At 38.5% G+C, this 25,685-nt stretch overlaps 1 protein-coding gene and 1 pseudogene across 1 annotated transcript in view; one reads left to right on the forward strand and one right to left on the reverse strand.

The window, feature by feature from the left end:
• The window catches only part of SLIT2 (slit guidance ligand 2), a 402,319-nt gene that overhangs the window by 114,089 nt on the left and 262,545 nt on the right, over positions 1–25,685 (forward strand). The window lies entirely within an intron of this gene.
• LOC129657355 (nucleophosmin-like) lies at positions 22,645–25,265 on the reverse strand (annotated as a pseudogene).

Consider the following 25,685-nt stretch of genomic DNA (forward strand, 5'->3'; position numbering starts at 1 on the left):
ACAGACAGGAGTTAATCTGTGTTAGAACAGAAGCTAGCATAAGAAGATATATTCAAAACTTCTAGACGATTGGATTTCTGAGATAGGTGATTCTCCTAAAGATTAGAGAAAGGCTCTATATGTCTGCTCTACCACGCCCTCTCCATCCCGGCCAAATATCCCATGATATGGTATCATGTAAGCATCATCAACTTTAATTTGTGTGTTTCCATTTCAAGCTAAAGTTGAGGTTACCACTGGTGCCAGATTGGATCGCCTACTTGTATATTGGTCCATCATAAAACATAGTGTAACAGGCTGTATTCATAGTATGAATGGACAACTAAGAAAGAGGTGAATCCTTTACTCATGCAGATAGGTTAACATTCCTGAAGTAGTGTCCATGACATTGAAAACCATTCAAAGAACATGGAGAATAAACTGGTTTTCCCTAGATTGGTTTCTCCAATATTTTTGTCTTTATTATTTACTTTAGCTCATATTTAAGCTGTATGATTTCTTTAAAGAAAGGATAAATACTACCCCCACCACACACACAACACTCAGGGTATTTCTGTGGACGCCCCTTTAATGGAGCCCTGCCAGCGTTAGCTATTATTTCAGTTGCTGGTGGCTGTTCAACTGTGCAAGGTTGCCTGGAAACGCTCCTTCTTCAAGGCAAAGCTCTCCAGCCACTTTCCATACCTCCCAGTCCAGGGCTTAAAGACTCAGGAAATGCAGCCACTAGTGTTTCTTTTTGAAATCTCCTTAGTAAAATAATCATCTCATAAATGTAGGAAATAGGAAAACAGCTTCACAGTCTATGGGGCATGCATGTTTAAAACAAAACAAAAAACTTTCAAAAAATTTTAAAAGTGTTACAAGTTAAATTGAAAATTTTAAGTGAGCTTGATATAAAATTTTATTAAATGAGTATTTTGTAATGTGTAATGTTATTTGGAAATATTTAAAATTAACATCTACCTTAGTCTCAGTCTGGAAATTTGGTTCTTCTTCCATCAAGGTTGCATTGTATTCCCATGGCCCCTTTAAAATGGAAAAGTTTGAAAGTCAGATACCTTTATTTTGAACTCTATGCTCTTATTGCATTTTAAAATAAGTAACATTATTAGATAACAAGTTGTGATCATTATTTGTTTTTTTTTTCCTTTGATTTAACCTTGACTTAGAAATCTGCAATGACTTAGAAGTCTAGTGTTCTCATTGTTATCAGGGTGGGAATCTGATTTTCATGTGAATTTGAATTGGTAAGGCAAGTGGAATATCAAAATAAGCTTATCATGGTGATTTTGAAATAATTATCAAGGCAAAGATGAGAGAAAGAGTTCAAGTATTTGCTCTGAATGAGACAATCTGTCTCCAAAGTGCTTTACATATTTTACCTCCCCCAGTCCTAGGAAAGGCCCTGTGACCTGGGTAGTTTTGTCCCTGTTTTACAAATTGAGAAACTCAAGCTTTTGGAGGTTAATTAAAATCAGATTTCTCCCAGTCGTTTTTAATTCCAGAGGATATACATTCCTAATACACCTCTAACTTCCTCACTAACATGGCAAGAGATGATATCTCTGATAGCATATAAAGTAATCACCTTGAGGATCAGTCAGTTCAGTTCAGTCACTCCGTCGTGTCTGACTCTTTGCGACTCCATGGACTGAAGCACACCAGGCTTCCCTGTCCTTACCAACTCCCAGAATTTACTCAAACTCATGTCCATCGAGTCTGTGATGCCATCCATCCAACCATCTCATCCTCTGTTGTCCGTCCCCTTCTCCTCCCACCCTCAATCTTGCCCATCATCAGGGTCTTTTCCAATGAGTCAGTTCTTCATATCAGGTGGCCAAAGTACTGGAGCTTCAGCTTCAGCATCAGTCCTTCCAGTGAATATTCAGGACTGATCTCCTTTAGGATGGACTGGTTGGATCTCCTTAAGGATAGATAAGCATAACTGCCAAGGATTTGGGTTGTTCACATCAATAATGTACTAAAGAATAATATATACATAATGTGATAAACCACCACCAACACAATTAGAGTACTGTTAAAGTTTCTGCAAAATTGGGTCCTGCCTTTTGAGCTCTTAACAGAAATAGGTAAGGATTAATAGGTATTCTGATAATTCCATAGAAACCAGGAAAAGTACTCTGGACCTTTGAGGACCATTATGTGCCAAGGCCCTAATAAGAGATGTGAAAATAAGTTAAAATGTTGACTCTGCCCCCATGGAACTCCTACCTGTGAAAATCACAACTATACAAAGTCATTATATCCACTGTGGTGATTGTGAAGGCAGAGTAGAATGTGCTGTGGGTGCGTGGCACTGAGGGGCACTTTTAGAGTCTGGAAGGATGTGTTCACCCAGGAGGGAAGAAGGAAGGGCGTTTCAGGCTGGTGCAGAGGTGAAGATGGGTTGGTGAGCAGCTCCACGTGGCCCACAAAAAATATGTTTTGATGAGTCAGGAGATGGTTCTAGTTAATTTCATAGAGTCAATATCACAAAGTCTCTTACTTGACATCCATAGAAATTTGCATGCCACCTTACTGGGTAAAGAGGGTATCTATAGATTATTTATCAATTATTGGCAAAACATGAAGATTCACACTTTGGAAAGATCGTATTTGTGATGCTCAAGAGAATATGGTAAAGGGAGAGAGATTAGAACGATAATATTGGTAAGGATATTACTTTCATCTAAAGACCATAAGCTCTAGGCAACCAGTGCTCAGGGCTTGAACAAAGCATATGAATAAGCCCAAAGAAGAGAGACTCAGAAATCTGGAATCAGTGTCATTCGTGTATTTTTTTTTTCTTTTTTTTTTACATCTGCACATCTTACTTTTAGTTCTTTTGGATATATACTTAGGAATGGAATTGCTGGATCATACTGGCACTTCTATGTTTAACATTTTGACAAAACACCAAACTCATTGGCTTTTGTAATAAGGAAATGAGAGAGGACTTTCTAGCGCTAATAAAATATACACATTTTTCTCTAAAACAAACAAACAAAAATCTTCAGAACCCAATGTTTACTACAGAAAGCATTCAGCTTTTATTTATTTTTTTTAATAAATGTGAATGCACTGGTGGCAGCAGTAAGGAGAAGTCAGCTGTGACACGCCTGGCAGTTGCTATCCTCATGTGTAACAGACCTGCAGAGACTTCAAGCAGGAAGTGGACTGAACGTGGTAGGATGGAAATGGCTTGATGGAAGGGTTAGTGAAATAGGATGGCTGTTCCTAAGAGTGGAACTGCACTTCAGAGAGGCTGTGAAGATGAGGTAAGCTCTGAGAGAAAAGAGTATTCCGTGAGCAGCACAGTGAAGGAAAACTGTAATACTTGGGTGCGAAAAGGAATGAAAGAGCCTTCATTTTCTCCTCTAGCTCTGGTCCTCTGACAGTATTCTGCTCATCCCCTGTCTTCACTTAAGTCAAACTCCACTGAAAGGAAAATTGCATTAACACTTTGCTTTCTCTCTGCATTAAGTTCTTCTACTAAAAAAATAACAACTATGAGTTGAATGGAGAAGGCAATGGCAACCCACTCCAGTGTTCTTGCCTGGAGAATCCCAGGGATGGCAGAGCCTGGTGGCTGCCGTCTCTGGGGTTGCACAGAGTCGGACACGACTGAAGCGACTTAGCAGCAGCAGCGGCGGCAAGAGTTGAATACCTGAGTTTTATTCATCCTCCATTGAGATGAATAGCTCACACATTAATGAGAGTATCAGATATGTCTGAAAGTGGGAGGAAAAGTGTGACCTTTGGACTCTGTCTTCCTCCTTAGAACTTCTAATGGTTTCATCATTTCATTTCATCCCAGACAAACCAGGAGGGCTTTAATATGAGGAGAGACTCAGGATGCCAAATTATGAATATAACCCTACCTTTTGACAAGTTATTTTTTTTTTAAGGAAAGAGGAAAGAAGGGAAAGAAAGAAAGAAGGGAACAAAAAAGTAATATTTGAATGGCATAACATTTTTTTAAAATTAATGTACCATCAATGAAAATAAATCCTCAAATTTTGAATGTTCTGTGATCTTCAGTAGCTTGTCTAAGCTCTCGATACCTCAGGACCCTTTTTTATAACATAAGGATACTGCTTTTATTCCTATTTTGTGAAATAAACTATTTCTACTCAGTTTGAAGCTCTCAGTGTGAAAATACTTTATAAATTTTAATGTTCTTAGCAAATAAGTTTTTTTTATACAGTGAATCCTTAAGGATAATAACTTATACTTTGGCATCTACTTTACAGAAAACATAGTGTCTCAAAGTACTAGGCGAAGTCAACAGAATTGTTGTAAAAAATTGTGTAAGTTGTGATAAGTTAAAACCAAAATTTATAGAATAGAAATTTCAATAAATTTGTTGATACAGTTTACTAAGAACTGTGCATGATACATACTATGCCCTTGGAAGCAATCATAGTTGTAAGGGTTGAGTTTTTTTTTTTTAATAGATACTATCTATTGAGTGCTTCGGAGAAGGCAAGGGCACCCCACTCCAGTACTCTTGCCTGGAAAATCCCATGGATGGAGGAGCCTGGTGGGCTGCAGTCCATGGGGTCGCTAGGAGTCGGACACGACTGAGCGACTTCACTTTCTCTTTTCACTTTCATGCATTGGAGAAGGAAATGGCAACCCACTCCAGTGTTCTTGCCTTGAGAATCCCAGGGACTGGGGAGCCTGGTGTGCTGCCATCTCTGGGGTCACACAGAGTCGGACACGACTGAAGTGACTTAGCATAGCATTAGCATAGCATTGAGTGCTTAATAGGTTGCATGTATGAACTCTAATTTTTACAGTCACCCTGTGGGCTATTATTCCCATTTTATAAACAAAATATTGAGAGGTAGTTTAAGAAACTTTTCCAACATTCAACAGCTATTACTTACTATGTAAAAATGAATCTATATTCTCATTTTGTATCAACTAAAGATCTCAATAATTACTAACCAGAGTTGATTAACAAATGATAATCACATGTTCAATATTTGACTTTTTATTTACTTTAGGAGGCTATTCTTATTTTTTACAGATTATTATTTATTTTACCTGCAGTATTCATTACTTTAAAGGCTTCCTAGGTGAGCAGTTTTCAAACTGTGCTTCAAAGATTTCCAATAATTTCATGAAGACTATCACATCCTTTTAATTCATATTCATCTAGGTGGATCTATTTTATGTATTAATATTGCATTCATTATTAGAGTCTCCCTTCCTTCCGTCTTCTTTCCTTCCTTTCTGTCTCCCTCCATTTTCCCTCACCCTCCTTCTTTCTATCCATCCATCCATTCATGCATCCATGCATCCCTATTTATCTATCTATATAAATACTCAGTCAACCAACCAACCAACCAACCAATCAACTATCAAATATGTATTGGGCTCTCAATATATATAAAACACTGTGTTACCTAACAGTTACATTCCTAGAAAAAAAGATCATAAAAGTTTTTTTCTAAATTTCAGAAACCACAGACAGTGAATTTAAAACACAATTTTGTTTAATTTCACATATGAAGTATTTTGAAAAATATTATTTATATATTACATGTTATCCTTTTTATTAGAATCAAAGATGTTCTCTTAAGAGGGAGGCATGTAAGTTGTGTCCAGCTTTGAGGAGTTACATAGACCTTGGCTGTGGGAATGCAGATGTACTTTCCTGTATATACAATGTTTACTTTTCCTTTTTAATTTTTTATGAACTTCAAGCCGAGAGGGGTGAAGTTTTTACAAACATGAGGCCTTGATCGACATGATCTTGGCTCACAACTAATCAATCTGAATTGATATGTGGTAGTAAGGTCATTGTACAGAATGGAAAAACAGAGATTGTTTCTGAAAAGGGAAAAAAAATCAATGAACTTTATTTTTGCCCTTAAATATCTAAAATACTTAGTATTAGAAACAATAAAACCCCAATTGGAGAATAAGACATTTAAAATTTTAGATTACAGAATCTTTCTAGAGCTTGTGCAAATCACTTCATCAATGTCAACTGTATCATTAAATCCAAATTTATAAAGCAAACATGTTTGCTACAAAGTACCAGTGGATTAAAAACTTTGGTCTTTCCTGATTGCATGCATAGCACATTAAAATGCAGGACTTAATTTTAATAGATCTGTGTACCTTTAAAGATTTTACAATAGAAAAACATTTTTGAGTATGAAAGTTAGATATCTCTAAATCTATTTTTCTTAATGTGTATTTAGAAACCTTAAAGTGATTTTCAGTCTTGACTCAAAATACAGCATTCATGATATTTTTTTGTTTTCTTTCTTGTCTCTTTTTCCTTTCCATTGCTGCTGTACTGCATTAAGAAAGAAATATTGAGTAAGGCTGGTTTTTCCTGATTAAAAATGCTTTCCAGGGCAAAGCCTAATTAGAGTATGCTTCTCCCCTCACTGCAGACTCCTCTCCACTCTAGAAGACAACTTCCCTGAGGTAGGGAGAGGGCCTGAAGGTATACTCAGTGAGATTATAAAGCAAGATCAAAGAATATACTGATTTCTCTTCAAGATTTAAGGGCATGTGTGCTCAGTCATGTCTAACTCTTTGCGACCCCATGGACTGTAGCTGGCCAGGCTTATCTGTCCATGGAATTTCCTAGGAAAGAATAGTAGAGTGGGTTGCCATTTCCTACTCGAGTATCTTCCCTAAACTGTCTTGTTAAAAGGTGGTTCTATTCACCTGACTTAAAACTTGCGGTGGGGCCTGGAGTCCAGGATTGGTGGGTGGTTGAAGGCAGAGAGGAAAGGAACAAAAGATTACAAAATCTCAAGGGAATGAAATAAGGGTATTGGATGCTTGAACAGTGGTGGGCTGTGATAGAATACCTTTCCCGGATCCTGAGGATTGAGGGTAAAAAGAGGAATTTGCACAATTTAATATTCTCATCAGATTTATAGCTTACCCTAATTTTGATGTGAGCTATATGCATTTCAGTTAAATTAATTTTTATATTCTGAGATGTTATGGTTTATTTCTTAGTATTTTGTTTTTGTAAAATTTTGTGTATTTTTAAATCCCCATCAATGCATACATTCTCTTAAAAACAGATACTTTTATATCTAAAGCTATATGTAGAATACATATGCACAAATATATTTTTCCTGCAACATAATCCTGAAGATTTGGTTTATCTGTTTAATTTTTATAAATTTATTTATTTAACCACACACTTCTGTTATGGAACTCAAATATTGACAGTGTTCTTTCTTAATATTAAAATGTTTCCTCTAAGAATTTGTTTTCTAAGAGGAATATTTTATTTAAAAGGGAAGTTTAATGTTTAGAAATTGCCTTGGGACTTGGTCTGTAGGTTAAGTACACCTTCAAATACTGAAAAAATAACAGCATTTATGGTAGATCAAACCTTGATAACAAAATCAATAAAATAAAAATAAACCCTAGAACTAGGTTCAGCTTCAGATGTCTAAATAAAAATATGTTATTTAGTGGGTAACTTACAGTGAATCTCAAAATAATATAGAGTGAATAATCATGATATTAAAATAAGAGAATACAGATATTTGAGATTTATGTCATTTTCTTAATTTGAAACGTGTGTATAATCTTTAACATATGCAGTAAAAAAATAAAATTATGATTAAGCCATTTTGAAAACAGAAGAAAACAAAAATATATCACTGATAACTCATTAATAAATGATAGTATTGTGTCTTCCTTACCATAATTATTTCTGCAGACAAGAAGAATCACTTGGAGAGAGTTTTTGTGTTTACTTTTGCTTGTTTCTGTCCTTGGGTTTCCTTTCTGTCCCATGGTGATATGTAAAAGTAGGACACCTGTTTTCCACTGGGTTTTCAGTTTGGGTAGATTCTTACAGCACAGCAATATATTCTTAATCAGAGTTCTTTTGGAAATCTGTGGTAAGTTAATGATAGCAATAATAATATTATAAAGCTGCAGTCAATAAAATGAAACGTCTTCCACAAAGACTGTGTCCCTCAGTCTTTGTGAAAAAAAGAAAGAAATCTATGAAGAGACACACAAACTTCCTGTGCTGTCTTAAAGCTTTATGAATAAGGAAATCAGCTCACTTCCATAAGGATCCAGAAAGGGAATATTTCAACATAAATCCTGATTAATAAAATCTAGGTAGCATGTATTTTCCAACAACAACAAATTATAAGAGAACAGATCATTATAATGTTTTTAATGAGCCAAAATATTTCTGTCTTTGAAAAGATTACTGATTGAATTGGAAAAGACAGAGGAAAAACTGTATTTGCTTGAAAATTTGCAAAACTATTTTGAGTTAGTGTTTCCCTCTTTCTATTTTAAGTTAGCAAGAGGAAAGTTATTGTATATATGTCAGAAAAATCAGATCAGAAAAGCCATCTTCCATTGATTTTTCAACTTGTAAGGAATGAGGAAGGGAAAGTTGATCTTTGCTCTCATTCATCAGGGTGTTATGCTGGTCAGCTTGTACACAAATGATTTATTCTGAAAGCAGACTTTACACTTAGAGAAATTCCAGGATGGAGCATTAGTGCCCCATGGAGTGTTTGCAAATGCAATAATGCATCAGGGAAGCCAGCTTCATGTATCCTGCCCACCTGCACTTAAGCTTGTTATCAGTGTTCATTTTCAATAATGATTCAAATAATTGAAACATAAAGGATCTGCATTTCAGGATAGCTGGAATATTCACTCTACTAACTCTCCACTGCAAAGAGGAAAAGAAAGCTTAAGTGTCCAGTTTATGATGTTAGCAGATAATTAGGAATAAGAAAATCTAAAGAATTCTTAAATCAAACCAAGTTGTATAACCTAAAATTCAGACAGTATCCATCTTATTAAAATTTGCCTTCTAGTTTCCAGTTTTCTTTAATTTTATGCTTAATATCATAACTGCCATTTTGTGTAATTACATTTAAAATTGTTTCATTTTTCTATTCTGAAGGTTATTTTGAGAAAAACTTGAACTTCATTTTATCTCACTCACATATGTAAATTAGCCAATGCAAGCAAATAACTTCTGTGAGGAGCCAGGTGTTTTCAATGATTTAATAACTGATTCCAGACTATGACTTTTATAGCCCAAATACTCTAAAGTTTTAAAATAAACTTTCAGGCAGTGAATTGAGGTACTGGGAGGTCACAAAATCAAACTGTTAATTGTGATGTTCCTTCTGGTTTACATCCTAACTATAGAGAATTTCTAAGAGTTGTCTCAATATTGCACTTAATTTACTCTTTATATAGCATGTTTCATTTACATATGTATGTAATTGTATATTTTCTTTTCTAAATGAAATTGTCCTCCTTAGAGTTATATTTCACATTCTCCACAATCTATTCCAGGTGAAGTGCTAGTCCTAGTGAAATTTCCAAATTTAATTCTCGCTGCTTCATACCCCTCAGTTAACTAAATTTTGTTCTTCTGAGTGGTGATTCTCAAATTATTTAACAACAGGTTTATCATGGGATATCAACTATTCAGAACATATATTTGTACATCCTATAAGTGTTTTGTTTAGCTGCTGGATATCAGTTCTAATTTTTTCTCATGTATGTTCTGTTATTTTGAACATCCCTATATTAGTTAAGAATGATTCATGTAACACAGCAAATGATTGCTGAGTCTTAACTGTTTGTATTTGTATAAGAAAAGTCAAGAGGCAGGTAGACAGTTAAGGGCTATTGTAACTCCTCAGCACTGACTCAAGAGACCCAGGCCCTTCTGCCTCTCTGCTGCACCGACTTTAGTATGTTGACTTTGCACCTTATATTCACAATGTGGCTGCCATATCTCCAACTTTTCTTCCATATTCCAGGCAATGAATATTGTTAAGTGGAAAGAAGCAATATTAAAGAATTGTGTCAGCTTCTGTTTTTTGTTTTGTTCCAATAAAATAGAAACCCAGCCCAGCAATCTTTGGCTCACATTTCATCCACCAACACTGTGTCAAGGGTGCCCCTACCTGGAAAATAGCTAAGGAGGAGAAAATGCAAGTGAGCACTGGGTCATTGAAAGAACTCTCTGCCCCACTGCCTTTCACTCACATTTATCTCTCCACTTGGAATGCTCTTTCTGTCCTCTCTCCTGTGCCTTTCTTCCATATCTTTTGTCCCATTTCTGATGGAGGTTCTTTATATTTTCCTATGAAATATCACATTTTAACCTTCATAATATAAGGCAGAATATCTGTAACTAGCTATGTGCAGCTGTGTCTTAATCTTGAGGTTGAAAACTATATGACTCAGTTGCAAGTTTCAAAAATTTTTTTTCAGCTAACTTGTTCCATAATTCACTGATTCATTTAACATGCAAGTCCAGGATTTGCTGGTTTATCTGGATACAAAGGCTGAAATGATGTGCATCTTATTATAGTCTGTGTCTGTTCTTGTTCTCAAACTTATCTATCCTCGTTCCCACCCCTCTTTGCTTCCCTATTCTCCTTCTCTCTCCTCCTCTCTCTCTCATTCTTTATTCTACTTTCCTCTGTTTTCCTTCATTTGTAAATAGGTTCTCAACACATTGTGTAAGAGATAGCTATCTGTGGCTCTTAATGTACCTGGTTTTTAATCAGTCCTGAATATTCATTGGAAGGACTAATGCTGAAGCTGAAGCTCCCATACTTTGGCCACCTGATGCAAAGAACTGATTCATTGGGAAAGACCCTAATGCTGGAAAAGATTGAAGTCAGAAGGAGAAGGGGTGACAGACGATGAGATGGTTGGATGGTATCACTGACTTGATGGACATGAGTTTGAGCAAGCTCTGGGAGTTGGTGATGGATAGGGAAGCCTGGCATGCTTCAGTCCATGGGGTCGCAAAGAGTTGGACACAACTGAGTGACTGAACTAAACTGTTTTCATTGTAACAGAGTCAGGGAGCCCCTCTTGCTCCCAAATGCATTTATCAAATGTTTCTGGAAGAAATATGATTAGCCTTGATTGACCACATTTCTACCCTTTAACTAAACCAGGCAGAGAATAGAATGTTAAGATTGGCTAAGCCTAGGTCATATGACCATTCTGGTGACCCATGGGTAGAGAGGACTATAATTGGTTGTCCCACCACAATCATAGGTGATGTTGGGGATAAATCTTGTGCAGGCAAAATAATAGCTGCTATTTTTCCTTTTTTTCTTTTTTATTCGAAGTGTACGCCTCTGACAAAGTAAGTAGGCGCTCAGTAAGTATTTAAAGAAATGAGAGGAAAATTAGGATAAGAACTGAGTTGACCTATAAGAAGAGAGGAGAAAGCCAGGTAGTGTTTCAGTGTCTCAAAAGCTGTATTTAGATCATACAATGCCATTCTATATTTTGAAACCATTTGAATTCCCAGTAGATAAGTCGTTCAATTTTTTAAAAAACAAGGAATTTCAACCCAGAATCATATCCCAAAATATGCTATCTCACCAATTGCCGTTTAAGCAAATATATATTGAGTGCCTCCTCTATGCTAAGGCACAAAGTGGAAGGTAAATGCACTTTTAGTGAAGGTAATTAAAATGTTTTTCCTCTATACTTAAAGAAAATGTTAATCTGATACAGAAAATAACAAGTGATGACATAGTTAGCAAGTAGAATGTATTCAGGGAACCAACCATTTGCTTTCTTAAAGCTTCTTAGAAAAGTGCATAGTGGTGTATTCAACTCTATGGAAATAAGAGATTTAAGGAAATGAATGGAACTGGAGGAATCAACCTGCCTGAGTTCAGGCTCTACTACAAAGCCACAGTCATCAAGACAGTATGGTACTGGCACAAAGACAGAAATATAGATCAATGGAATAAAATAAAAAGCCCAGAGATAAATCCATGCACCTATGGACACCTTATCTTTGACAAAGGAGACAAGAATATACAATGGAGAAAAGACAATCTCTTTAACAAGTGGTGCTGGGAAAACTGGTCAACAACTTGTAAAAGAATGAAACTAGAACACTTTCTAACACCATACACAAAAATAAACTCAAAATGGATTAAAGATCTAAATGTAAGACCAGAAAATATTCAGCCCTATTTATTTTACACCTCATGAGAATAGTTGACTCATTGGGAAAGACTCTGATGCTGGGAGGGATTGGGGGCAAGAAGAGAAGGGGACGACAGAGGATGAGCTGGCTGGATGGCATCACTGACTCGATGGACATGAGTCTGAGTGAATTCCGGAAGTTGGTGATGGACAGGGAGGCCTGGCGTGCTGCGATTCATGGGGTCGCAAAGAGTCGGACACGACTGAGCGACTGATCTGATCTGATCTGATTTTAAACCAAATAAGGAGGCATTTGATACATCTTTAGGCCTCTCAGAAAACACCCTAAACAAAAGCATGTAATTCCAAATAAGACAAGTTTATTTACACATTTTATTTCTGTTACCCTGTTGATTGATTCAGAAGAGTTGTGGGGTGAAAGATTGTACCATTTATTTCTCCTGATTTTTTTCCATTTGCCTGGAATAACTCAGTTTACTAAAGATTTCTGAGAAGTTCACCGTCATTGCCCTCCTGCCTTTCGCTTTCAGTGTTTGGGGTAAGGAAAGGATGAACTTGAAGCGTGCTTGCCGCTTTGTCACTGCTGCACCGAGTCATTATGTCTCCAGAAAGCACGCTGAACCTGTCAGGCAAAGCGTCCTAAAGCTGGGTCCTTTCAGTCCATTCTTACGGGGGTAATAAGGCTTGGAACTGATTTCAGGGGGTCTGCCCTGTAGAAGCATTCCTCTTGGTTTTCTTTTGAAGATTGATTGGTTTGCAAAGGAAGGCCAACAGTACTGCTCTTTTCTTCTTACTTTCTCTCTTCTTTCCATTCTTGAAAACTTGATAGTTGTATTCAATAAGAAGTCTTACTTGACAGATTCTGTGTCCATGCTTTATGTAGTTCTTTAAACCTGATTCCTGAAGCTGAGCAACTTTTAATGGGACTCTTTAGTGAAGCCAAAACCACTTATATAATCTAGCTCTGTAGTGTAGTGTTTTTCTGATTTTTTTAAATGGTGCGATGAGATAGAAAAAGATGAGTAGGCAAGGGGTGGGATGGAAGGAGAGATGCAAGAGAATTTCTAAAACTAGAAATTTAACAGACTGACTCAGATTAAGGTTCACAGTAGCCTGCTGGAAAGAAATGTCTGAACACAATTTCTGACTTTTTTTTAAGGTAATTGACAATAATTATAAGTGTTTGTGGTAAACCACAACAATCTCTCTATAATGTTGTGCTCAGAATATGCCACTAGACCAAGTCAATGAAGATGTTTCACAGCAATACGTTTAATTCAAGTCAAGTAAAATCAATTTAAATAAATGCAACATAAAATTCAAATACCTGCTCTGTGCCCCGAGTCTTATTTGGGGATCTAGAAAACTCCTTTTAAGTAGTTCTTACAATTGAGGCATTTGATCCAGTGGCAGAAATATGAAAAGGTAAAAAGAATGCTCATGATAAAATTTGATAGGTGCTCTGAGAGTAGTAAATATGAGGAATTAAGGGAACCTTTATATTTGACATCATTTGTTCTGAGGACATGTTTTATATCCTGACTCCCAATTTTAGGAGGTCCCCTGTGAACCTATAGGATACCATAAGTGATTTTTTTCTTCTGTAATGTGGTGGGGATTTATACATGACACTCAGTTATACAAAAACAGTATTCTACTTGTCAATAACTATATTCTGTCTACACTGATGGAGAAAGTAACTTTGCTGAACAAATTTATTTCAGCCACCTTTGGTGTATATTGGTCTCTTTCAGATGCATTCAATTGCAGTTGACTAAGTCCTTAGTCAATTTGAAGTTCCTATTCCATGTCAAGAAGGTGTCTTCTCTCAACGAATCTGCACTCCTATTTTTTTTTCCCAAATTGGTGCTGAGTGAAGTGAAAGTTGATCAGTCGTGTCTGACTCTGTATGATCCCATGGACTGTAGCCCACCAGGCTCCTCTGTCCATGGAATTCTCCAGGCAAGAATACTGGAGTGGGTTGCCATTCCCTTCTCCAGGGGATCTTCCAACCCAGGGATTGAACCCAGGTTTTTACCTTCTGATTCTTTACCTTCTGAGCTGAGAGAAGGGCTAAATCCCCATGTCCTATAATAAGAGCAAGATGCTTCTATTCTTTGTGTTGTGTTTGTCCTCTTGGATTTCTCTGGGGTCAGAGGTATTGTCTAATATTGTCTTGAGAGGACAACTTGTATTGCCCCCAAATATCTTATGTTCTTTTCCACCAAGGTTTGGCCATTTGAGGATGGTAAAGCTTATATAGGCTTGAAAAGAGGTTCCTTTGCTACTGAATTTTGAGATCCCCATTGTGTATAGCAGGGGTTGGCAAACTACGGCATGCAAACAAAATCCAGCTGCTGTGGGCAAAATCCAGCCACACCAATCCATGTGTGCATTATTTATGTCTGTTTTAGTTCTACAGCAACATAGGGTAGTAGTTTCTACGAAGATTGCACGGCATCTCAAACATTTACCTCCTGGCCCTTTTCAGAAAACGTTTGGCTCGAGGAAGGTCAGCATCATGGCAGTAGGAGATGCTGTGCTCTCTTTGTCTCTTCCTCTCAGTCTGCACATAGTAAAACATACATATCTCAACAAAGGCTTCTCTATTCCTCACACCAGGATGCTGGGGAGAGCTGCATATTTGTGTATCTGAAGCTGGTGGACTGAACACCAAGAGGAGGCAGAGCTGAGAGAACAGCCAAAGTGATGCCTGCAGTTTTGGCCCCCTAGCTCTCACTGTGCCTGCAGCCCCAGAGAATCTAGTAGTAGCAGAGATAGCAGGGCACATGATTCCAGCTTCCCAGCCTCAGCAGCCTCAGGGATCTCAAGGAACCAGGCATCAGTAATGGCAGGACTTGTGACACACCCCCTGCTCCCCCCTCCTCATTCCTCCAGTTGCAGCAACACACATAACTCTGGGCCCCCTGCCTGAGGCAGTGGTACCCAGAAACCCAGCAACCGGGAAAGAAAAAGAAAGTGAAGGTGTTCATCACTTATCACTCAGTCCTGTCTGACTCTGTGCGACCCCATGTACTGCAGCCACCAGGCTCCTCTGTCCGTGGGATTCTCTAGGCCAGGATACTGGACTGGGTTGCCATGCCCTCTTCCAGGGTGTCTTCCCAACCCAGTTATGGAACCTGGGTCTCCTATACTGCAGGCAGACTCTTTATCATCTGAGCCAGCACCTGCAATTCTGGCTCCTCCCATCCTCCCCCACCCCCTGTTGTGGTGCAAGCTCAGTAAACCCAGCAGCAATGCCAGAGGCAACGACACTGGCAGTAGGCAACAGCAAGGCATCAGTGACCCTGAAGGCATGAGCAGCAGCACGGAGGGCACTGGCAACATGTCTGGAAGAGGCGTTAGAGGGTGTAAAGTGCTGGTTCTCAAATCTATGAGAGGCTGCTCAGATAGGAGAAATCAAAAAACTTGTGCTATAGCACCACCTACTGAAAGATAAAAGAAAAACTTATAATACCCAACCTATCGGATTGTTAGAATCAGAGTAGAAAATGGGAAGGAAATCCAAAAAGAAGGGATATATGTATACGTATGAGCTTGCAGGTAGCTCACTGGTAAAGAATCCACCTGCCAATGCAGGAGATGCAGGTTCAATCTTTCAGTAGGGAAGCCCTCTTAGAGGAGGAAATGGCAACCCACCCCAGTATTCTTGTCTGGAAAATTCCATGGACAAGTGGGCTGGTGGGCAACAGTCCATAGGGTCCTAAGAGTCGGACATGATTCAGCGACTGAGCAGGATCACGATGTATAAGTATAGCTTTTTTTTAAAAAAGCGTTACCTGAATAAGAAAGATGTTTGCTACTTCAAGTATGCTGGCAGAGGAACAGCTATTCAAGCATCATGAAAAACTACCAGTAACACAGCATTACAAAGTGATAATCAAAGTTCTCCAACATCCAAACTTAAAAGTCATGTTATATTGCTGTCTAACTGATAGACAATTCAAAATAGTTGTTATGAAGAAACTTTACAAGCTACAAGAAAACTCAAAAAGGAAGTTCAGTGAGTGCAAGAATAAAGTCGGTGAGCAGAAGGGATATTCTGCCAAGAAGATTGAAAATCTAAAAAAGAACAAAACAGAAATTTGGAGCTGAAGAATTCAATAAGTGAGATGAAGAATGCCCTAGAAAACACTGTAAATAGAGCAGATCATGTGGCAGAGAGAACTGGTGAACTCGAAGATACAAATATGAAAATGATTTAGGTAGAAGAGGAGAGCTAACTGAGCTCTTTTTAAATGAGGAAATTTTATGAGAACTATTTGACTCCATTAGGAAAGGCAGCATAAAGATAATGGAGAGGGAGAAGGGTGCAGAGAGTTTATTTAAAGAAATTACTGAGAACTTCTCAGACCTGGGGTGGGAACTGGATTATACAAGTTCATGAAGCTAAGAGCACCCTTAGTTACCTCAGTGCAAAAACACCTCTAAGACATATTAAAATTTTCAAAAGTCAGTGACAGAGGAAGAATATTAAAGGCAAACAGGAAAGAAAGACGGTAACCTATAAAGGGGCCCCCATTAAGCTATGAGCATATTTTTCAGCAGAAACTCAACATGCCAACAGTGAATGGAATGACATAATCAAAATATTGAATGATAAAAAATATCAGCCAAGAAAGTACTACCCAGTAAAGGTATCTTTTAGATATTAAGAAAAAAATAAAGCCTTTCCAAGGAAGGCAAGATGAAAAGATAATCTACCAATTGGGAGAAGATACTTGCAACTCATATCCAAAAAGGGGTTAATATCCCAAAAATATAAAGAACTTACACAACTCAACTATGACAAAACAAACAACTTAATTGAAAAATTGGCTTGAGACCTAAATAGACATTTTTCCCAAAAGGATATACAGATGGCCAGTGTAGCACGTGGGAAGATGTTCAGCATCACAAATTATTATGGAAGTGAAAATCAAAACTACAATAAGATATCACTTCATGCATTTTATAATGATTGTTGTCCAAAAGATAAGAACAAGTGTTAGAGATGTGGAGAAAAGAGAATCGTTATACATTGTTGTTGGTTATATTCTTTGGTGCAGCCATTATGGACAATAGTATTGCAATTCTTAAAAAAATTAAAAATAGAAATACCATATGAACCAGATATTCCACTTCTAGGCATTTCTTTGAAAAATACAAAAACATTAATTCAAAAAAATATAGGCACCCGTGTGTCTATGTTCATTCCATCATTATTTACGATAGCCAAGATATGGAAACCACCTGAATGTCCATCGACATATGAAATAAAGAAGCTGTGTTATATGTATAGATACATATACACACAATGGCATACTATTTAGCCATAAAAAAGATGAAATTCTGCCATTTGTGACAACATAGATGGAGCTTGTGGATATTATTTTAAGTGAAATGACTCAGATGACAAAGACAAATGCTGTGTGATTTTACTCATGTGGGAAATACAACAAAAAACACAAAGCAAAAGCAAATACCTAGATACAGAGAACAAATGGTTCTAAAGGGGAAAGAGGTTACCAAAGGGGGAAGAGGACTGGGGGAAGGTGATAGGGGTAAAAGAGGTCATCTATATGATGACTGATGGAAACTAAACCTTTGGTGGTGAACACACTATAGGGGAATTTTTGTTGTTGTTCAGCCACTAAGTTGTATCCAGCTCTTTGCAACCCCATGAACTGGAGCACGCTAGGCTTCCCTGTCCTTGGTGGTAAGCACACTATGAATACAGAAATTGAAATATAATGTACACCTGAAATATTTAATGTTATAAACCAGTGTTCAGTTCAGTCGCTCAATTGTGTCCAACTCTTTGTGACCCCATGAACCGCAGCATGCCAGGCCTCCCTGTCCATCACCAACTCCCGGAGTCTACCCAAACCCATGTCCACCGAGTCAGTGATGCCATCCAACCATCCCATCCTCTGTCGTCCCTTCCTCCTCCTGCCCTCAATCTTTCCCAGCATCAGGGTCTTTTCCAATGAATCAGCTCTTCGCATCAGGTGGCCAAAGTACTGGAGTTTCAGCTTCAACATCAGTCCCTCCAACGAACACCCAGGACTGATCTCCTTTAGGATGAACTGGTTGGATCTCCTCGCAGTCCAAGGGATTCTCAAGAGTCTTCTCCAACACGACAGTTCAAAAGCATCAATTCTTCAGCGCTCAGCTTTCTTTACAGTCCAACTCTCACATACATACATGACCACTGGAAAAACCATAGCCTTGACTAGATGGACCTTTGTTGGCAAAGTAATGTCTCTGCTTTTTAATATGCTGCCTAGGTTGGTCATAACTTTCCTTCCAAGGAGTAAGCATCTTTTAATTTCATGGCTGCAATCACCATCTGCAGTGATTTTGGAGCCCAGAAAAATAAAGTCTGACACTGTTTCCACTGTTTCCCCATCTATTTCCCATGAAGTGGTGGGACCGGATGCCATGATCTTCATTTTCTGAATGTTGAGCTTTAAGCCAACTTTTTCACTCTCCTCTTTCACTTTCATCAAGAGCCTCTTTAGTTCTTCTTCACTTTCTGCCATAAAGGTGGTGTCATCTGCATATCTGAGGTTATTGTTATTTCTTCTGGCAATCCTGATTCCAGCTTGTGCTTCCTTCAGCCCAGTGTTTCTCATGATGTGCTCTGCATATAAGTTAAATAAGTAGGGTGACAATATACAGCCTTGACGTACTCCTTTTCCTATTGGAACCAGTCTGTTGTTTCATGTCCAGTTCTAACTGTTGCTTCCTGACTTGCATACAGATTTCTCAAGAGGCAGGTCAGGTGTTCTGGTATTCCCATCTCTTGAAGAATTTTCCAGTTTATTGTGATCCACACAGTCAAGGCTTTGGCATAGTCACTAAAGCAGAAATAGATATTTTTCTGGAACTCTCTTGCTTTTTCCATGATCCAGCGGATGTTGGCAATCTGATCTCTGGTTCCTCTGCCGTTTCTAAAACCAGCTTGAACCTCTGGAAGTTCACGGTTCACGTATTGCTGAAGCCTGTGTTAACTCAATTTTATTTTATCATTTATTTGTTTATTTTTGGTGAGATGGAATCCATACTCCTTGCATTGGCAACATAGAGTCTTAACCACTGGACTGCCAGGGAAGTCTCACTGTTAAATCCATTTTAAGAAAGTGTTTGCTAACCCCCAATCTCTAGAATCTTTGGATTGACCGCTCTTTACCTGCCCTTCTTGACGTGTTTCATCTTTTCCAGGCACACAGGATTGATTGGGTTTCATGCACAGCGATCCCAGATCAGATAGCTATGTCAGGTGCGTCTGTGCACGGTCCTCCCTGTTCCTCTCCCTCTCCTGCCTCACTGCTTTTGCATTGTGCTGGATATTAAAAGAAGTAAAGCACAAGGCCAGTCTCAGCTTGCCCCTGTCACTCATACCTGGGACAGTGGAAGTGACTATATGTTAAGCTTCTGCTTTCCTGACTGAAGAACTTTGGTATCTTCTTTTATGACACTTGTGTATCGTTTTCAGCCTAGTTATGTCCCTTCTGGTAAAGAATCTGCCTGCAGCTCAGGAGACTTAAGTTCCATCCCTGAGTTAAAAAGAACTCCTGGAGAAGGGAAGAGCTACCCACTCCAGTATTCTTGCCTGGAGAACCCCATCGATAGAGGAGCCTGGCAAGCTGTAGTCCATGGGATCACAAAGAGTTAGACATGACTGAGCGAGTAACACTTTCACTTTTATATCCCTTCCAGATCTCTGTTGTTTTTCTTTCCTTGAAAGGTTTTCTATTTTGTATAGGGAGGCGCCAGGAACAAGAAGACTTTTCTTACACGAATGATTCTGAGTACTCTGTACTAGCAATACCACATCATAAGAGAAATCGCTAGGAATGAAAATTCTCCAGTCCTAACCCCAATCACTGAATCAGAACATCTAGGGGAGGGGCCTGGAAGCAGGGTTTCAGCATGCCCTCCCGGTGATTGTGATGTCTGCCAAAGTTTGAGAACCACTGCCTCACATCATATCTGCAGCTAAAACTAGATGATCTCTGTTGACCAGGTTTCATTCTTGATCTGTGACAGAGAGCTTTCAAAATGTAGAAAACTCCTTTCTCTTTCCACAAAGATTGGCTGGAGTAAACTCAAAAATTCTGTTTTGAAAATTAAAACATTCTTTTTTGTTCTTGCATTTCTGGCCTAATAATTCTCGTCCTTTCTGAATCACTCAATGCGTCTGGTTAAATGAGGTAAAATACACAGGAAGAATGAGCATATTATGAGGGTACAGCTTTCCTAAATAATACTCCTCTGTGCATTCATGATACAAGTTTTTTAGATGGTGGAGTATGGGCCTGGGACCAGCAATATGATTTGCTGAGTCAGGAGTTTTAATTCTAGACTTTAAGTGGTTCCAAGATTGAAATCCTCAGCTTTCCTGGACAATTTCATTTAGACCTGCATGGGGATCCCAAAGTTAGCAGGAGTGAAAGATAATTCCTTTTCTTTCCCCTCAAACTACCCTATATTTCCTGAATTCACAACCTCGATGAATAGCTCTGACAGACTACAAGCATCTGTTTTGGAATTGGACTGAGCTAGATTCAAATACCAGTGTCATCATTTATTAGTGTTGTAGTCTTGAGCAAGTAAACTTTCTACATTTCCTGTAACATGGAGGCTCCCATGTTACAGGCTCCCATGTTCCAATCCCATGGGTAAATTTTGGAGATTTGGAGAAAGCACATGATTGATAAATGATATTTATGTATTTATTTACTATCCTAAACTCGATGCCACCTCAGCATCCTCTTAATGATCAAGTCGCTAGGCATCACTTTCATAAATACCTTTCAAATAATATTACTTTTCTTTCAACAAATCTCCACCTCTAGCAAAGACCATCTCAGTTCTTTTGGGATGACATAGTTTCTAGTTGGTCTTCCTAACCTCTTGTTGGCTCACCTCTTTCTTGGAGCTCCACTTACAGTTTTGCAGGCTCTAGAGAATCCCAGGGACAGTGGTGCTTGATGGGCTGCTGTCTGTGGGTTCGCACAGTAGGACACGACTGAAGCAACTTAGCAGCAGCAGCAGAATGCACAAGACACCCATCTAAGGGGCACCATTCAGAGGTCAGTGAAACCCCCCATTCACGCACACTCAAACACGTACCCACTCTCACATGGCCATGCACACCCCACACACAGTGACATAAACATTCAAATGCACACACGTACACATTTCCACAAACTCAGAGATCACGTGCCACACACACCCACTCACATCCATTAACATTCACACACACATTTGTATATTAATTATGAAAAAAGAGCAAAGCATGTTTTTCAACAGAAGATACATTTATGTGCCTGTATTGAGAAAGGAACACTTTTTTTCATCCTCATGGGGGTGTCATAAGGTTTGCTCTGCTGTCCTCTCTCATCTTTTCTTCAAGAGCTGCCAGAATGACTCTGTAAGATGCCCCCACCCCTTCCCTGGACCATCTCCCAGGGCACTTTATGCCCTCTCAGACACACATCGTTTGTTGCCCTAATGCTTACCCAAGGTTCAAAAACCCCATGGGATTTTCATTGGCACCCAGCCTTGTACCTTACCAAAAGGAGATGGGTAACAAATTATTTTTCATTCACTGAATAGGCAATGAATGTTGTTTGGGGGCCACTTTCCATATATATGGATTCACAAAAATACTGTGTCTTAACTTGCCTGGTGATGGCATATTTACTTATTTAAATTATGAGGAAGAACTCAGAAAAACATACCTAGCCACTTCGGTTTCATTAATAAATATTCTGTGTCATACATTTTTAGCAAAAAGAGAAATTTCAGTCCTCCATCACTGTAATCATCACTCTGTTCCTTTGAGTGGGCTAAAAGAGTACCGGCCATCTTATTCTTAAGCCAAACTTTTACAGTCTTTTAATGTCTAATACTTAAGGGGAATTCTTTACTTGTACCACCACTATGTCAGATACTTGGAAGCCTAATTTCATTTAGTCTTCAAACCAGTTCTGGGGATGGGTTGATTTTTATTCCCATTATCCACATGGGGGAATATATATTTATATATATATATATATATAAGAGGAATTAGCTTGATGTCAAATGGTGCATAAAGGGCAGAACTTGGCCTCAGACCTGTGTTTATCTGCTTTCAGAGTTGGTGGTCTTAGAATGATTACTGGGCATTCTTGTAGGCCTCGTTAAATTCATAAAAATTAGAGTGGAAAAAGAACCCAAAGAGTAAAGGATGAAATACAGTTTAGTACAACCGTTCTTTAGATTCTCTACTTCCAAAGTTAACATTGTTCTATTTGTAAGTGTGAATGATCTTAGCTAATTAAAAAAAGATAACTGAGTATATTTCACATATATATTTTTGCCTCCCCTTCATTTCCTTTTGTCTGACCACCACTACTACTATGTCTTATCATAACATTCCATACATACTTAGAAAACCAAGCAAAGGGTGAGTTCCATCTTCAGCAACTAAACAAAGAAACAAACAAACAAAACATTTTGGACAACACATTCTTAGCGATGGAACCTGAACATCATTTATCAGACATGGTAGGGAAAGTTCTCACTCTGCATTGTAAAAAGGGCAGCCAGATAGCACCTGTTACAGAAATGAAATAAGATTGAAGATTTTAACAAAGAGTTTAAACTATTTTCTTAAATAGACTTCCTCCACTGTCGTAGATCTAAATAGCCTCTTGATAAGTCACCTGGATACAGTTGTTCACATAACTGATGAACTTGGCCTCCACTTTGAGAAGGATACCCTCTTTTTCTACACTTGCTTGCATTTTTACTTTAATGTCTTCTACAAAGCTAGGTCCTTCCCATGTTTTAGGAGTCTTTTCCTGTTTTGTTTTTTTTTTGAACGAGTCTTGACCTTTTGATCTTGGTACTGATGATTTTGAGTCTTTTCCATTCTGGTTTGATTCTTTTGCACTTCTGGCCAGAGTATCTCAAGTAGATTTCTTTACTGGAACTTTCCCTTCAGCTGATTCATCATCAGGACCATCATCACCTTCATCGTCATCACCATCTTCATCTTCAGCAGCAAGTTTTGCTTATTTTGTGAAATGATTTCCAGATTCACATCCTCCTCCTCTTCGTCTTCTGACTCTGCATCTTCCTTCACAGCTACTAAGTGCTGTCCACGGATACACAAAGGCCCTGACCCGTACTTCAACCACAGGCCCACGGGTGGTGTTACTTCAAAACCCCTAAGGGACACTGTTGGCTATATAGACGTTTTCAAAGTTGCTTGCATCGCTTTAATTGGACTGCCTCCATGAATCATTGCCTTTGCTTCAACAGCATGCACTGGGTCTGTTGAACCAGCTCCAAACTGATCATTCTTTTTTTTTTTTTTTTTTTTAAATTTTATTTTTAAACTTTACATAACTGTATTAGTTTTGCCAAATATCAAAATGAATCCGCCACAGGTATACATGTGTTCCCCATCCTGAACCCTCCTCCCTCCTCCCTCCCCATTCCATCCCTCTGGGTCGTCCCAGTGCACCAGCCCCAAGCATCCAGTATCGTGCATCGAACCTGGACTGGCAACTCATTTCATACATGATATTTTACATGTTTCAATGCCATTCTCCCAAATCTTCCCACCCTCTCCCTCTCCCACAGACTCCATAGGACTGTTCTATACATCAGTGTCTCTTTTGCTGTCTCGTACACAAGGTTATTGTTACCATCTTTCTAAATTCCATATATATGCGTTAGTACACTATATTGGTGTTTTTCTTTCTGGCTTACTTCACTCTGTATAATAGGCTCCAGTTTCATCCACCTCATTAGAACTGATTCAAATGTGTTCTTTTTAATGGCTGAGTAGTACTGCATTGTGTATATGTACCACAGCTTTCTTATCCATTCATCTGCTGATGGACATCTAGGTTGCTTCCATGTCCTGGCTATTATAAACAGTGCTGCGATGAACATTGGGGTACATGTGTCTCTTTCCCTTCTGGTTTCCTCAGTGTGTATGCCCAGCAGTGGGATTGCTGGATCATAAGGCAGGTCTATTTCCAGTTTTTTTAAGGAATCTCCACACTGTTCTCCATAGTGGCCGTACTAGTTTGCATTCCCACCAACAGTGTAAGAGGGTTCCCTTTTCTCCACACCCTCTCCAGCATTTATTACTTGTAGACTTTTGGATCGCAGCCATTCTGACTGGCATGAAATGGTACCTCATAGTGGTTTTGATTTGCATTTCTCTGATAATGAGTGATGTTGAGCATCTTTTCATGTGTTTGTTAGCCATCTGTATGTCTTCTTTGGAGAAATGTCTGTTTAGTTCTTTGGCCCATTTTTTGATTGGGTCATTTATTTTTCTGGAGTTGAGCTTTAGGAGTTGCTTGTATATTCTCGAGATTAGTTGTTTGTCAGTTGCTTCATTTGCTATTATCTTCTCCCATTCTGAAGGCTGTCTTTTCACCTTGCTAATAGTTTCCTTTGATGTGCAGAAGCTTTTAAGGTTAATTAGGTCCCATTTGTTTATTTTTGCTTTTATTTCCAATATTCTGGGAGGTGGGTCATAGAGGATCCTGCTGTGATGTATGTCAGAGAGTGTTTTGCCTATGTTCTCCTCTAGGAGTTTTATAGTTTCTGGTCTTACTTTTAGATCTTTAATCCATTTTGAGTTTATTTTTGTGTATGGTGTTAGAAAGTGTTCTAATTTCATTCTTTTACAAGTGGTTGACCAGAGTTCCCAGCACCACTTGTTAAAGAGATTGTCTTTAATCCATTGTATATTCTTGCCTCCTTTGTCAAAGATAAGGTGTCCATATGTGCGTGGATTTATCTCTGGGCTTTCTATTTTGTTCCATTGATCTATATTTCTGTCTTTGTGCCAGTACCAAACTGTCTTGATAACTGTGGCTTTGTAGTAGAGCCTGAAGTCAGGTAGGTTGATTCCTCCAGTTCCATGCTTCTTTCTCAAGATCGCTTTGGCTATTTGAGGTTTTTTGTTTTTCCATACAAATTGTGAAATTATTTGTTCTAGCTCTGTGAAGAATGCTGTTGGTAGCTTGATAGGGATTGCATTGAATCTATAGATTGCTTTGGGTAGTATACTCATTTTCACTATATTGAGTCTTCCAATCCATGAACATGGTATATTTCTAACTGATCATTCTTAAAGATGACTGACGCTCATTTTCACCATTATCCACCTTAAAGGGATAATCTTTGTCAGCCTTTAGTTCACAACCAAAAAAGATAGTTGTGGGGCCTTGGGGGCTCATGTCCATGTCTGTCCAATCTTCCATGGGCAGGTAGTGTGCAATTATGTGGAAGAGAAAGCACACAGAGATAAACAGCTACTATTCAGAGAACAACTGTGTAGAATGGAGTCATACCAGGGTAGTCTTTGCTAATTTTTATATTTTCCTCTGTACTATAGCATGGTGTTGTTCGGTCGCTAAGTCATGTCTGACTCTTTGCGACTGCATGGACTGTGGTACACCAGGCTCCTCTGTCCTCCCCTATCTCCCTGAGTTTGCTCAGATTCATATCCATCTGAATCACTGATGATATCTAAACCATCTCATCATCTGTCATCCCCTTCTCTCTCTGCCTTCAGTCTTTCCCAGCATCAGGGTCTTTTCCAATAACTTGACTCTTCACATCAGATGGACAAAGTATTGGAGCTTCAGCATTAGTCCTTCCAATGAGTATTCAGGGTTAAT

This window comes from Bubalus kerabau, chromosome 7 (genome assembly GCF_029407905.1).
Source record: "Bubalus kerabau isolate K-KA32 ecotype Philippines breed swamp buffalo chromosome 7, PCC_UOA_SB_1v2, whole genome shotgun sequence".
Classification (NCBI taxonomy): domain Eukaryota; kingdom Metazoa; phylum Chordata; class Mammalia; order Artiodactyla; family Bovidae; genus Bubalus; species Bubalus kerabau.